The sequence below is a fragment of the Nicotiana tabacum genome, chromosome 19 (genome assembly GCF_000715075.1).
Source record: "Nicotiana tabacum cultivar K326 chromosome 19, ASM71507v2, whole genome shotgun sequence".
Classification (NCBI taxonomy): domain Eukaryota; kingdom Viridiplantae; phylum Streptophyta; class Magnoliopsida; order Solanales; family Solanaceae; genus Nicotiana; species Nicotiana tabacum.
In genome coordinates, this window is record NC_134098.1 from 128,844,896 (window position 1) to 128,861,198 (window position 16,303).

Here is a 16,303-nt window from a genome sequence, read left to right on the forward strand (position 1 = left end):
TAATGAGTTCAAATAATTCAAATATTACATGATAAAGTCCTAAGTCTACCCGGACACAAACATGCTTTAGCTACGTACGGACTCTCATCACCTCGTGCGTACGTAGCACCCACAACTAGTAGCACATAACAATTACATCACCTAGGGGTAGTTTCCCCCCTCACAAGGTTAGACAGGAGACTTACCTCGCTCCGAAATTTTATACCGGCTCCAATGCCTCTTCAACTCTTCAATTCAAAGTGAAACGATTCGAAACTAGTCAAACAATGTGCAAATCAATCAAAATATACTTCAATGCGTACAATTTAACAATTTATAATAATTCTCAACTCTACTCAAAAAGTCAACAAAGTCAACCCTCGGGCCCACGTGCCTGAATTCTAAAAATTCTTGAAGATAATCACTACCCATAACACCACGAACTCAAATATACAATTTATTCCTAATTCCCTGTCCAATTTCGTGGTAAAACTCCAAAAATACCAAATTCTAGGTTTTCTTCAAAATCTCACAATTTCCACCAATTTCCATGTTCCAATCCATGTATAATTCGTGTATTTAACTCGCAATGAAAAAAATCTCACTTACCTCTTGGTTGATGATGAAAATGGTGCTCCAAAATCGCTCCCAAGGTAGGCTCCCATAAAGAAATAGAGTGAAAATAGCCAAACCCCTGTTTTTAAAATGACACTGCCCAGCACGTTTTTCTTCGTGGACGCTGCAAGGCCCTCGCGTTCGCGAAGCAATACCAGCCTCCGCTCCCCAGCTCCTCTACATGAATGCGAGACAGGCAAAATGTGAAAATTATCGGATTTAACTATATAGATTCCTATCATACATTAATTGAGTTGTCTTATCATGTCATATTCGTTATCATTAGTCTATTTTCAGATATTCTATTTGACTTACCTTTTTCTTGTTAATTGCCCTACCTGTTTAGTTGAAGTTCTTGTTTCGTTTATTCCGTCTTCATTATTTGACTGTTGAACTCTTTACTTGAAGTTGTCATGCTTGGAATATCTTGTTGTTGAAGAGGACATTGAATTATAAAGGATGTGATTCCCATTGAGGCAAAGTGTTAAATTATGAATTACTATCATGTTGAGTTATTTACTTACAGTTGTTTTGTTGAGACTTTGTGTACATTGTGGTTGAGCCGTGGGCTCCTTATTGTGAAAATACTGTTATTGTTAATTTCTTTGGCAAGTTATGATATTGGTCACTTGATGTGCGAACTGTGATATATTGTAATATTGATATGCATGTGGTGGTATAAGATTTTGGGGTTGAAACGCATGCGGTGAGATAAGGTGGGCTTGATTCGTGTGGCTAGTAGGGGAACTACTAGAAGTCATGCGGTGTGATAAGGTGGGCTAAAACGCGAGATGCTATTTCGAAAAAATGATTTTTAAAACTAAATGTGAAGGCTCCCGTGGTGATATAAGGAAAGATTGTTAATTGATTTATGATTTGAGACTACGAGGCGGTAGCTCGGTAGTGACTCATATTGATACTTTCTATTTCTTCACTTGTGTTTTGGTTGTTCTGCTTCGTGTCATAACATCCTTGTTTTCTTCCATGATTTATATTTGCTTTTATTTTGTGTAGCTAAATTATGGAATATTCCTTACTTGTTTCATTTCTGTTGTCATTATTATTATATTGTTGAATCTTTCGTCATGTTTCTTATTATTTTCAGTAGGGCCTGGACCAGACCTCGTCACTACTCTACCGATATTAGGCTTGACACTTACTGGGTACCGCAGTGGTGTACTCATGATACGCTTATGCACATCTTTTTGTGTGGATCCAGGTACTTCCTACCAGACCAGGCATCAGTGAGCTAAGTCCGTACGCAGAGACTTCAAGGTATATCTGCCGGCATCTGCAGGCCTCAGAGTCTCCCCTCTACCTAGATTATTTTATTTCCTTATCATTTATTAGACTCTAATATATAGAGATGACCAGTATTTTTTCAATAAAGAGCTTGTAACTTGTATTTCGCTGGGGTTTGGGCAATTATGTATAAATCAGTTGTTGCATTTTAAGGTTTTAATTGTTATTTCAGTTATATTCCACATGTTGATAGGCTTACCAAGTCTTAGAAACTAGGTATGGTCACGACATCCTACGGAGGGAATTTGGGGTCGTGGCAAGTTAGTATCAGAGCTCTAGATTCATAGGTATTATGAGTCACAAGCAGATTTAGTAGAGTCTCATGGATCGGTATGGAGATGTATGTACCTATCTTCGGGAGGCTATGGAACTATTAGGAAAGATTCACTTCTTGATTTACTTATCGTGCGAATTTATTGACTTTGAAATTCTGAATCTTTGTCTTTCTATTCTCTCAAGATGGTGAGGACACGCACAACTGGATCTGATGATCAGACACTTGCACCCCCTGCTAGAGCTTGTGCAGCCAGAGCACCTACACGAGCTGCTACAGAGGAGCCACCAGTAGCTCTTGTTGGAGAGCAGGCACCTGAGACGCATGTTACTACCCATACACTTCAGGAGACTCTCGCCTAGTTTTTGAGCATGTTTTGCACTCTAGCTTAGGCGGGGTTAATTCCACTTATTCCTTCCATATCTCAGGCCGGGGGTGGAACACATACTCCTGTCACCCGTACCGCAGAGCAGCAGGATCAAGTTGACTAGGTCCCAGAGGTCATACCAGTGCAGCCGGTTGTCCTAGGTCAACCCGAGGTTAGGGCAGCAGCTTCTGAGGGGGAGCAGCTCAGGCTCGAGAGGTACAAGAAGTACCACCCTCCTACTTTCAGCGGTTTGGCATAAGAGGATGCCTAAGGTTTTCTTGTGGAGTGCCACCATATCCTCCATACTATGGGTATTGTAGAGTCTAGTGGAGTTGTTTTCACTATGTTCCAGCTTAAGGGAGCGACTTATCAGTGGTGGCGAGTGTATGAGTTGGGTAGTCCGACCGAGGCAGCTTTGCTCACTTGGGCTCAGTTCTCAGATATGTTATTGATGTAGTTTTTTACCTAGAGTCTCAGGGATGCATGGCGCACAGAGTTTGAGAAGTTGCGCTAGGGTTCTATGATCGTATCGGAGTATGCGGTCCGATTTAGTGATTTGTCCAAGCATACACCAACTTTGGTTGCTACTTTCAGAGAGCGGGTTCGTCGATTTATCGAGAGGCTCAACCCTGGTATCAGATTTAGCATGGCCCGAGAGTTAGAGATGGACATCCCATATCAAAAGGTAGTGGAGATCGCTAAGAAATTGGAGGGTGTGTGGGCCTATGAAATAGAGGAGAGGGAGGCCAAGAGGCCTCGAGACTCTGACATATATAGTAATGCTCGTTCCCTAGTTACCGCTTGTCATGGTAGGGGCTATGTGATCCGTCCTATTCATTCAGCACTTCCAGCTTCCAGCAGTATTCCCGCGACTCCCAGGCCTCAGGTTCCCCATTATGCACCGCTATTGTCTAGTGTACCTCTTACACGGGGTGCTTTTAGTGGTCAGTCTAGCCGATCAGGCCCGAGCCAGTCCCAGCATTCACGTCCTATGAGAGCTTATTTTGAGTGTAGTGAGACTCGGCATATGGTGAGGGGTTGCCCTAGACTCAGGAGGGGTGCACCTCCACAGATTACTCAGGCCCCACGTATCCAACAGGGTCCTCAGGTTTTTCAGGCCATGGTTATCGCACCAGTTGCCACTCCTCCTACACAGCCAGCTAGAGGTGGAGGTCGGGCAGGTAGAGGTCATCCTAGAGTAAGAGGCCATGACAGATATCATGCTCTTCCTGATAGGATGGAGGCAGTTTCCTCCGACTCAGTTATCACAGGTATTATCCCGGTTTGTCATAGAGATGCATCAGTCTTATTTGATCCATATTCCACTTATTCCTATGTATCATCTTATTTTTCTCCATATGTGGGTATATCCCTTGCTTCTTTGAGTTCTCTTGTCTATGTGTCTACACTTGTGGGATATTCCATTGTTGTTGACCGTGTATATTATTCGTGTTTAGTTGTTCTTGGTGGTTTTGAGACCAGAGTCAATTTATTGTTGCTCACTATGGTAGATTTTGATATTATTTTGGGTATGGACTGGTTGTCGCCCTATCATTCTATCTTTGACAGTCACACCAAGACGGTGACGTTGGCTATGTCAGGTTTGCCGCAGTTGGAGTGGAGAGGTACTCTAGATTACGTTCCTAGTAAGGTTATCTCATTTCTAAAGGCTCAATGAATGGTTGAGAAGTGGTGCAATGCTTATCTAGCCTTCGTGAGAGATATCAGTGTTGTTACTCCTACCGTTGAGTCAGTTCCGGCAGTGAGGGATTTTCCAAACGTATTTTTGGTGGATCTTCCGACATGTCGCCCGACAGAGATATCGATTTTGGCATTGATTTGTTACCGGGCACTCAGCCTATTTCTATTCCACCATATCGTATGGACCCAACAGAGTTAAAGGAGTTAAAGGAGCAGTTGTAAGAGTTGCTCGATAAGGGTTTCATTGGGTCTAGTGTATCTCATTGGGGTGCTCCAGTCTTGTTTGTAAAGAAGAAGGATGGTTTTATGCGCATGTGTATTGATTATCGAAATTTGAACAAGGTTACAATAAATAACATATATCCATTGACATGCATTGATGACCTATTTGATCAGTTAGAGGGTGCTAGAGTGTTCTCGAAGATTAATTTGCGGTCTGGTTATCATCAGCTGAAAATTTGGCAGCCGGATATTCCGAAGACTGCCTTCAGGACTTGGTATGGTCATTACGAGTTCCTTGTGATGTCATTTGGGCAGACCAACGCCCCAGCAGCATTCATGCACTTGATGAACAGCGTATTCCAAACCCTATCTTGACTCATTCGTCATTGTGTTTATTGACGACATCTTGGTGTACTCCCGGAGTCGGAAGGATCATGAGCAGCACTTGAGGACCGTACTTCAGACCTTGAGAGAAAAGAAGTTATATGCAAAATTTTCAAAATTTGAATTCTGGCTTGATTCAGTGGGATTTTTGGGTCATGTGGTCTCGAGTGAGGGGATCCAGGTACATCCGAAGAAAATTAAGGCAGTGCAGATTTGGCCCAGACCGTCTTCAGCTACTGAGATTTGGAGTTTTCTTAGTTTGGGAAGGTATTACCGTCGATTCGTAGAGGATTTCTTATCTATTGTTGCACCTATGACCAGATTGACCCAGAAGGGTACTCCGTTCAAGTGGACTGAGGAGTGTGAGGAGAGATTTCAAAAGCTCAAGACAACTTTGACTACATCCCTAGTGTTGGTATTGCCTACAGGTTCGGGGTCTAATACTGTGTATTATGATGCATCGCGTATTGGTCTCGGTGCGGTGTTGATGCAAGATGGTAGGGTAATTGCCTATGTGTTTATACAGTTAAAGGTACATGAGAAAACTTATCCTGTCCACGACCTTAAGTTAGCAGCTATTGTTCATGCTTTGATGATTTGGCAGCACTATTTGTACGGTGTCCATTGTGAGGTTTATACCGACCATCAGAGTCTACAATATCTGTTCAAGAAGAAAGATCTCAATCTACGGCAGCGGTGGTGGTTAGAGTTACTTTAGTGCTATGATATTACTATTCTATATCATTCCGGAAAGGCCAATGTGGTGGCCGATGCCTTGAGTCGAAAGGCGGAAAGTTTGGGCAGTTTAGCATATCTACCAGTAGCAGCGAAGCCATTAACATTGGAGGTTTAGGCCTTAGCCAACCAGTTTGTTAGATTGGATGTCTCGGAGCCCAGTCGAGTTCTTGCATGTATGGTTTTTCGGTATTCTCTATATGATTGTATCAGAGAGCGTCAGCATGACGACCCCCACCTGCCTGTCCTTAAGGACACGGTTCAGAACGGCGATGCCAAGGAGGTCACCATTGGGGATGACAGTGTGTTATGGATGCAAGGAATGCTATGTGTGCCCAATGTAGAAGGTTTGCGTGAGTGGATTCTCCAGGAGGCTCACAGTTCGCGATACTCCATTCATCCGGGTACCGCCAAGATGTATCAGAATTTGAGGCAGCACTATTGGTAGAGGAGAATGAAGAAGGACATTGTGGAATATGTAGCTCGGTGCCTAAATTGTCAGCAAGTGAAGTATAAGCATCAATGGCCAGGTGGATTGCTTCAGTGGCTAGAGATTCTAGAGTGGAAGTGGGAGCGGGTTACTATGGATTTTGTTGTTGGTCTCCCACGGACTTAGAGTAAATTCGATGCAGTATGGGTGATTGTGGATAGGTTGACCAAGTCGGCTCATTTCATTCCTGTGATAACTACTTATACTTAAAAGCAGCTAGCTCGAGTCTATATCCGCGAGATTGTCAGACTTTATGGCATGCCGGTATCCATCATCTCTCACCGGGGTACGAAGTTTACATCGCGGTTCTGGAGGGCCGTACAACATGAGTTAGGTACACTAGTTGAGCTGAGTATAACATTTCATTCTCAGACGGATAGACAGTCCGAGCGCACTATTTAGATATTGGAGGATATGCTATGTGCATGTGTGATGGAGTTTGAGGCTTCTTGGGATCAATTCTTGTCGCTTGCGGAATTTTCCTACAACAACAACTACCCGTCAAGCATTTAGATGGCTCTATATGAGTCTTTGTATGAGAGGTAGTGTCGGTCTCTAGTAGGTTGGTTTGAGCTGGGTGAGGCTAGGCTATTGGGTACAGACTTGGTTTAGGATGCTTTGGAAAAGGTTAAATTAATTCAGGATCAACTTCGTACAGCCCAATCTAGACAGAAGAGTTATACGGATCGGAAGGTTCGCGACGTTGCTTTCATGGTTGGGGAGCGGGTCTTGCTCCAGATTTCGCCCATGAAGGATGTTATGAGGTTCGGAAAGAAGAAAAAGTTGAGCCCTGGGTATATTAGACCTTTTGAGATAATCGAGAGGATTGGTGAGGTGGCCTACAAGCTTGTATTGCCACCTAGTCTAGCTGCATTTCATCCAGTATTCCATGTTTCTATGCTCCGAAAATATCACGGTGATCCGTCTCATGAGTTGGATTTTAGCTCAATTCAAATGGACAAGGATTTATCTTATGTTGAGGAGCCGTTGGCTATTTTGGACAGGCGGGTTCGAAAGTTGAGGTCGTAGAACATTGCTTCAGTGAAGGTCCAGTGAAGGGGTAAATCAGTCGAGGAGACTTAGGAGACCTAGCATGATATGCGTAGCCGTTATCCTCATCTTTTCACCACTTCAGGTATATTTCTATACTCGTTCGAGGATGAACGTTTGTTTTAAGAGGTGGAGAATGTAACGACTCGGCCGGACTTTTTGAGTATTTTAGCCCCGATCCCCTATTTATTACCTCCTTTGTGTTATATTGTAGTTACTAGACTTGTCGGGGTTTGGTTTTGGTTTCGGAGTAAAATGGGACACATAGTCCCTAAGTTGAAGGTTTAAATTGTGAGAGTTGACTGTAGTTTGACTTTTGTGTAGATGAACCCGGAATGGAGTTTTGATGATTCCAATAGCTCCATGGGGTGATTTTAGACTTAGGAGCATGACCAGATGTTGATTTGGAGGTCTGTATGTCATTTCGACGCGAATTGGCAAAAATTAGAAAATGGAAGGTTTGGAAGTTTGACCGAAAGTTGACTTTATTGATATCGGGGTTGGAATCCGAGTTCAGAAGTTAGAATAGGTCCGTCATGTCATTTATGACGTGTAAAATTTTTGAAGTTAACTGGAATCGTTGTGGTATGAATCGGAATTAGTTTTGAAATTCGAAAGTTCATAAGTTCATTAGGCTGGAATCGATGTGCGATTCATAGTTCTAGTGTTGTTTGATGTGATTTGATGCTTTGAGCTTGTTGGTATATTTGGTTGAGGTCCCGGGGGCCTCGGGCATATTTCGAGTGAGTTTTGAACAAGTTTGGGCATTTTGGCACTTTGATGATGCTCTGAAGCAGTTAAAGTGCGAAGGTCATATTTTTGGAGTGCTGAGGCAAAGCCCATGTGCAGCCGCAAACTCCCAGAATGAGGAGGCAGTGGAAAATGTGCGGACCGCAATGGAAAATGTGTGGACCGCAGTGGAAAAAGCGCGGACCGCAGAGGGGGGGAAATTTGCAGGTTGATGGTCTAACTTCGGAAGCTTATATCATTTAATCTATAGGGAATTTGGAGATGATCCAAAAAGGAAAGTTGTAGCTCTTTGAATCTAGTTTCTATAAAGTTAAACCATTTATCATTTGGTGTACCGAATGTTATGGTCAATTTACGGAAGCCTGATAGTGCAGTTGCTACTGAAGTGCGGCTGCACTTTTGGATCGCCGCCACGGAACTTGGAAGTGCGGACCACACAAAAAATGTGCGGTCACAACTTTGGGAGATCATATATGGTACCATATAAACAAGGGTTTCATCTCATTTTTCATTTTTGGACCTAGAGAGCTCGATTTGTGGCAATTTTTCGAGAGTTTTTCAAAGAAATCGTTGGGGTAAGTGTTTCCAACTCGGTTTTGACTATATATCATGAATCTATTGTTATTTCCATCATTTAATTAGTGAGTTGAGTTGGAAATTTGGGGGGAAATTGTGAAAACTTCTTAGGCTAAATTTTGGGGTTTTGAAAGGCGGTTTGAGGTCGAATTTGAGTAATTCTTGTATGGTTGGACTCGTTATCAAATGGTTGTCTAGATTTCGTATCTTTTGTGAATTTCAAGACGTGGGCTCCGTATTGACTTTCTGAGTTGACTTTTTATTTCCTTGCAAATATTGTAAATTTTATCGTTCGAATTAGTTTTCTATGTTTATATTTATAGTATAAAATTATTTTGGCTAGATTCGAACCATTCAAAGTTGTATAATCGAGGAAAAGGTGTATTAGTGGATTGAGTTAGCGCGATTTGAGGTAAGTGACTTGTCGAACCTTGTGTAGGGGAAATTTTCCTTAGGATTGATATTGTTGTGATAATTATGATGTGTAAAAGCCGTGCACACAAGGTGACGAGGGTGTACACGGGCTAAATGTGAAAATTATCGGATTTAACTATATAGATTCCTATCATACATTAATTGAGTTGTATTATCATGTCATATTCGTTATCATTATTCTATTTTCACAAATTCTATTTGCCTTACCATTTTCTTGCTAATTGCTCTACCTGTTTAGTTGAAGTTCTTGTTTCCTTTATTCTGTATTCATTATTTGACTGATGAACTCTTTACTTGAAGCTGTCATTCTTGGAATATCTTGTTGATGAAGATGTCATTGAATTATAAAGGTCGTGATTCCCATTGAGATAAAGTGTTAAATTGTGAAATACTATCCTGTTGAGTTATTTACTTCCGGTTATTTTGTTGAGACTTTGTGTACATTGTGGTTGAGCCGTGGGCTCCTTATTGTGAAAATATTATTATTGTTGATTTCTTTGGCAAGTTATGATATTTTGCACTTGAGGTGCGAACTGTGATACATTGTGACATTGATATACATGCGGTGGTATAAGGTTTTGGGGTTAAAATGCATGCGGTGAGATAAGGTGGACTTCATACGCGTGGCTAGTAGGGAAACTACTAGAAGTCATGTGGTGTGATAAGGTGGGCTAAAACGCGGGATGCTATTCGGAAAAATAATTTTTAAAACTAAATGTGAAGGCTCTCGCGGTGATATAAGAAAAGATTGTGAATTGATTTATGATTTGAGACTATGAGGCGGTACCTCGATAGTGACTCGTGTTGATACCTCGGTAGTGACTCATGTTGATACTTTCTATTTCTTCACTTGTGTTTTGGTTGTTTTGCTCCTTGTCATGACATCCTTGTTTTTATTCGTGATGTACATCAACTCGGAATGACATCAAATTTTACATGCAAGTTTCAAATGACACAACGGAGCTATACCAACTCGCGGAATAGAAATCCAAACTCGATATAAAGTCAACTCCCGGTCAAACCTCTCAACCTTCCAAACCTCCAAGTTCCCAATTTTTGCCAAAATGCATCAAATCAATATACGGACCTCCAAATCCAAATTTGGACGCACGCCTAAGTCAAATATCACTATACTAAGCTATTGGAATCATCAAACTACCATTTCGGAGTCGTCTACACAAAAGTCTAACTTCGATTAACTCTTACCGCTTAAGCTTCTAAAACAAGAATCATCCTTCTAAACCAATCCTGAAACATCCAAGAACCAAACTCGACCACACATGCACGCCATAATACACAATACAGAGCTATTCGAGACCTTAATCCACCGAACGAGACGCAAATTTTCAAAACGACCGACCGGGATGTTACAAAAAAGGAAGATAATATTTCATTCACTAAATACTCAAAACAAACTACTCAAAAATATTTTCAAGCTAATCATGGCATATCCAGAACCGATAAATCATCTTCGTCAAGCATATTTGAATCCTCTTGTGAAACAAAGATATCTTAGCATCTTCATTTCCATCTAAAATCTTTAATTATATGCAATGTTAGTTAGTTAAATATTAACTAAAATTTGAAGAATAGAAAATATATAAATTCACGTAAAAATGTTACCGGTTTGGACTACGCTTCTTGTTATTTTTATTTTTTATATTTATAATTAAATACGTTTGTTAAGCCCGCAGGCTGGCCCAATCTAACCTCAACCAAGCCTCATAGTCCACGGGCTTATTTGGACCGGCCTTAAAAATCTCATTTAAATGGGCTCCAAAAAACTTGATTCAACCCTATTAAGGGATTTTTTTCTTTCCTATACAATATTTGAAACTTATTTATCAAAATTGTTCAAGTTTTGTATATTACCCGCCCTAAAAATTTATATACAGTCCATTATTAGTGCCTTAAATTGAGGGATTCAGTTACACCTTTTTCCTTTTTTCTCTCATCTTTCCTAACCTCTAACCAACCAGTGATACTGTAACTTTGGTAGTACTAATTTCCATACCAAAATTCAGCCAAATTGCTCCAATCAAACCCCTCATTCTGATATCTAAACAACAATTAATCTAAATACCCAATAGAAAAAATATATTCCCAGCTACCTGATGCACATATTTCCAAATATTGAACAATGAAGTGCTGACCCTCAACATAGTAGAAAACCAAGAAGTCGCCCAGATTCAGACCATGTTCAGAAGAAAATTTAGGCCATCCTTGCCGGATAGCAAGTGAACCTTTATGGTTACATATTGTTACTGATCGAGCAAACATGGGGGAAAGTACTGAAAAGAATTTGCAAAAGTTAAAACTAAGAAATAACACAAATCGACACATAACTCAAATGGTAGGATAAAGAAACAGGTTTATGACCATATCCTTAGAAGTCTTTTGAGTACATATGATACATTTGTGTAACGACCCGGGCGGTCGTTTTGAGAATTTAAATCTCGTCCGGCGGCATAAGGCCCTGAGCAGCTTTGTATTATGTGCCTTTACTTGTGTGCATGGTTGAATTCAATTATCGGGTGATTCGAAGTGATTTGGGACACTTAGTCCCTAAATGAGAGCTTAAGTCTTAGAATTTGGATCGTAGTCGGAATTGTATGAAGACGGATCCGGAATGGAATTCTGTCGACTCTGTTAGCTCCGTTGAGTGATTTTGAGCTTAGGAGCGCGTCCGGAATATATTTTGGAGGTATGTAATAGATTTAGGCTTTAATTGGCGAAAGTTAGATTTTTGGCGATTTCGGCCGATAGTGGAAATTTTGATATCGAGCTCGGAATGGATTTCCGAAAGTGGTTATAGGTTCGTAGTATCATTTGTGACCTGTGTGCAAAATTTGAGATCATTCGGGCGTGGTTTGATAGGTTTCGGCATCGTTGTAGGAATTTGAAGTTTCAAGTTCTTTAAGTTTGAATTGGAAGGTGATTCGTGATTTTAGCGTTAGTTGATATGATTTGAGGGCTCGACTAAGTTCGTATGGTGTTTTAGGATTGGTTGGTATGTTTGGTTGAGGTCCCGTAGGGGCTCGGGTGAGTTTCGAGTACTTAACGGATCAAAAGTTAGATTTGTGTTGCTGCTGAAGTCTTCAGGCATCTGTTATTTTCGCACCTGCGGTTGAGAGACCGCAGGTGCGTGATCGCACGTGCGGAGAGGCAAGCGCAGAAGTGGATCTGGGATGTGTGGTCAGGGGTCGCAGGTGCGAAGGGAAATGCCGCATCTGCAATGCTCGCAGATGCGCTAAAGGACACGCAAGCGCGGAGGAGATCGCAAAAGCGGACAATAGTCCGCAGGCGCGCACTCGCAGGTGCGGCCCTTTTTCTGTAGAAGCAGACCCAGCCCTCTTAAGTCGTTTCCGCACCTGCGAAGGAAATTTCGCAGGTGCGGCGTCGCAGGTGCGACCCAAGGTCCGCAAATGTGGAATAACTAGGCAGAAAAGGGGCAGATTCAAGGGTTTGAAGTTCACTTCACAAATTTGATTGAGAGCTCGGTAGAAGGCGGAATTTGGAGAGATTTTCGGAGAAAGTTTTTGGGTAATGATTCTTAACTCCCTTATGGTTATATTCCACTAATCTATGCTCGAATTCATCGTTTAAATTCGGATTTGGGGTGAAAAATTGTGAAAGTTCTTAGGCCGAAGTTTGGGGTTTTGATCGAGATTTTGGTGTCGGATTTTAGTAAATTTGATATGGTTAGACTCGTGAGTGAATGAGCTTTCGTATTTTATGACTTTAACCCGGTTTCGAGAAGTGTGCCCCACGGACGATTTTGAGTTAATTTCAGAATTTTCGTTAAAATGTTGATTTCGTTAATTAGATGAGTCTATTATTGTTGTAATTATGATATGTAATTGATTTTGGCTAGATTTGGGCCATTCAGAGCCGGATATTCGTGGAAAGGGCATTCTTATGGATTGATTGAGCTTGACTCGAGGTAAGTATTTTTCCTAACCTTGTGTGGGGGAACTACCCCTTAGGATTTGAGTCATCTATGTTGATTGTAGTCTGTGTACGCGAGGTGACGAGTGCGTGCTCGGATTTATTTGTGGAAAGTTGGCCTTTTAGGATTCTTATGTCCTTATATTCACTGTGTATGATGTTGTTTTTGATACGTTTGAATTCCTATTTGCTAGTTTCACCTCTACATGCTTTGATTAGAGATAATTGCTTTAGGATTCACTCTTACTGTCTATTTGACCCTTATTCGACTTAACCAAAGATTTTACCTCTTCTATCGTCGTGCTATATTTTTCATAACTGCTTATCTTTAATTGAAATCATTATTTTCTCATCCTATAATTGTTTAGTCTTAATTGGAGTTATGATTATCTTCCGCTGCTTATCCTTACTTGAATTGTTGAATATTCCTCGTAATTGCTCAACCTCAAAAGAAGTTTAGATAACCTATATCTTAGTTGACTTGCCATTATTTGAAACTATTTGACTCGTGTTGGCTTCTTATTGTTGACTTGAATACTGTGGAATCATTGCTACATTTTTATTTTGTTTTCCCTTGTTAAGCTGTTCTCCTTGTGCCTAGCATTATTTACCGTGGTTATTCCTTATGAATGAGCTCTACCATTCTTGTGATTTAAATTCTTGAGTTGATTTGCTCGTCGTACTTTGCATTTCTGTCATTGTTGCTTCTGTACTCGTTGTGGTGATGTACGAGGTTTCTATCGTGTTATAGTTGTTATCTCTGTTGTTTGGGCTGCATATTTAAATTGGGACTACAGACGTATTCCGGGAGATTCTCCAGCACTGCATATTTATTTTGGGACTACGGACGTATTTCGGGAGATCCTCCAGCACTGCATATTTAAATTGGGACTACGGACGTATTCCGGGAGATCCCCTTGTCTTGCATATTTACTTTGGGACTACGGACGTATTCCAGGAGATCTCCCAGTACTGTATATTTACTTTGGGACTACAGACATATTCAGGGAGATCCCGTAGCACTGCATATTTATTTTGAGACTACGGATGTATTTCGGGAGATCCCTCCCCCCTCCGTACTGCATAATTAATTCGGGACTATGGGACGGTATCCCGGTAGATTTCCCTTGTGGTTATATCTGTGTTCGGAGCTGCTAATCTTCCATGCTTAGGTGTCACAGGGTGACTTATACTCGAAGGATATTACTTGAAAAATTTATATTTAAAAAATATTTATCTCGAAGGAACTATGTTTGAAGATATTTATTTGAAAGGGGTATACTTGAAAGTATTTATCTTGAAAGAACTATGTTTGAAGGCTAATTATTTGAAAAGTTTATATTAGAAAGGTTTTATCTTGAAAGAACTATGTTTGAAAGATATTTATTTGAAGGAAGTATATTTCAAAAATAATTTCTTATTGGAAAAGATTATATTCTAAAGACCTCAATTTAAAAACTTACGGGTGAAAGTTTACACTTGAAGGATTTGACTAATTTATTGGGGTTGTTGGCTGAGACCTGATGTGAAAACTATTGTAGCTGCTGAGTTACTACTTGCCTTTACTGTATTATGATTTTTTTTGAATTTGGGTTGTGTTTTCGTTCATTCTTCTGTGTCTTATTCTGGTGTTCCGCTGTTACTTCCTGTTTTTTTCCTTCCTTATTGCAGTTGCTATATCGTTATCCATATCACGGGGTCCTTAGATAGATGTCATGTTCTGTCATCCTTATACTTATGCTTGTTCAGTTTATTAGACTAGTGAATGTCTTGACTAATTCTCGTCACTACTTCACCGGGGTTAGTCTTGATACTTACTGAGCACCGCTGTGGTGTGCTCATGCTACTCTTCTGCATAATTTTTATTTTTGTGCAGACCCAGGTATTTGTTCGTTAGCTAGCTGTGTGGACTGTCGCTGCGGAGACTTAAGGTAAACCTGTCGCTGCGTTCGCAGGTTTCGGAGTCACCTTCAAGTTTTTGTTTTGCATTGTTTATTCTTATTTCTGAACAGTTGTATTTAAAAATTTTCTTGCAAACACTCTGTAGAGCTTATGACTTGTACTACCGGTTTGGGAATTATAAGAGATTTCTATTTATTTTGTTAGATGTTAATTAAAAAATATTGTTTCAATTAATGTTAGGCTTATCTAGTCCCTAAGACTAGGTGCCATCACGATACCAAACAGAGAAAAAAATTGGGTCGTGACAATTTGCTTATTGTAATCAGAGAGAATAGCTTAGTTGTATTTCTATTCATGAATACAAAAGATTTATAGCCAAGGCATCTTTATGATACATCTACAACAAATACTATAAACTAAAAACAAATTTCATACAAGTAATTATATATTATATAAATTATTTACAACTTATCTACTACTTTCATACATCATTCTTACCCAGGTAAATACAACTACAACATCATATAACTTAAATACAATTTTCATACAAATTTTATACAATATGTCTTTTGTTTGTATTTTGTATATGATTTGTGTATATTTTGTAAGTGGTGTGTTCTTCTTCCTCTCTGAAATTCCAATCAAAACTTACTCTCTTAAAACAATCTTGATACATATCAACAACTTGATACAACTAGTTTTCAACTTTCATACAACATTCAAATAAAAAAATATATAATTACAATAGAATACAACTTTAATATAATTTTGTAAGTATATTATATGTCATGTGTTCTTCTTCTTCTTCGAGTTTCAATCTGAAATTCAGCAAAAATCAAGTCTAATATTTACCAAACACCCTCAAAATTGAGATATAAAATAAATTCCTATTCAATTCCTAATATAAAGGGATACTCATTAATACTAATTGTATATAATTGGTATTGTATATGCTCACATAATTAAGTTAAAACTTGATTAAGGAGAGTAATAAAGTTTTATATATAGTATAGGAAGTAAAAATTCCCCTATTAAATTAGGGGCTGGATTGGATCGACCCAATGAACTAAGCCCATATTGACGGCTTTAGCCACATTTTCATTCAGAGGAGAAGAAAAAGCAGAAGAAAGAAAGAAGAGAAGGCCACCGATAAAAAAAAAGGGAAGAAGATCCACGTTTACAAATGTTAGGGCTCAATAGGTGTAAATAGCACGGGCTAGCCAGTTTTCGGCCTGATAATTGAAAAATAGCTAGTGTTTGCAAAGTCATTGAAATATAATCACTATTTTGCTGCAACACGGAAAGTTCCAGCATAATATACGAGAAATTGGTGCACATGTGTATGAACTTACAACATATTATGCTGGAACTCCAACACGCGGAAAGTTCCAGCATAATATACTGGAGATTGGAGCACCTGTGTATGAACTTCCAGCATATTATGCTGGACCGATATATTATACTGGAACTCCAGTATATTATGCTGGAATATTTTTCGGATTTTGAACAGTATTTTCGTTCAGATTTATCTTTACATGTTCCAGCATAATATGTTATAAGTTAATACACATGT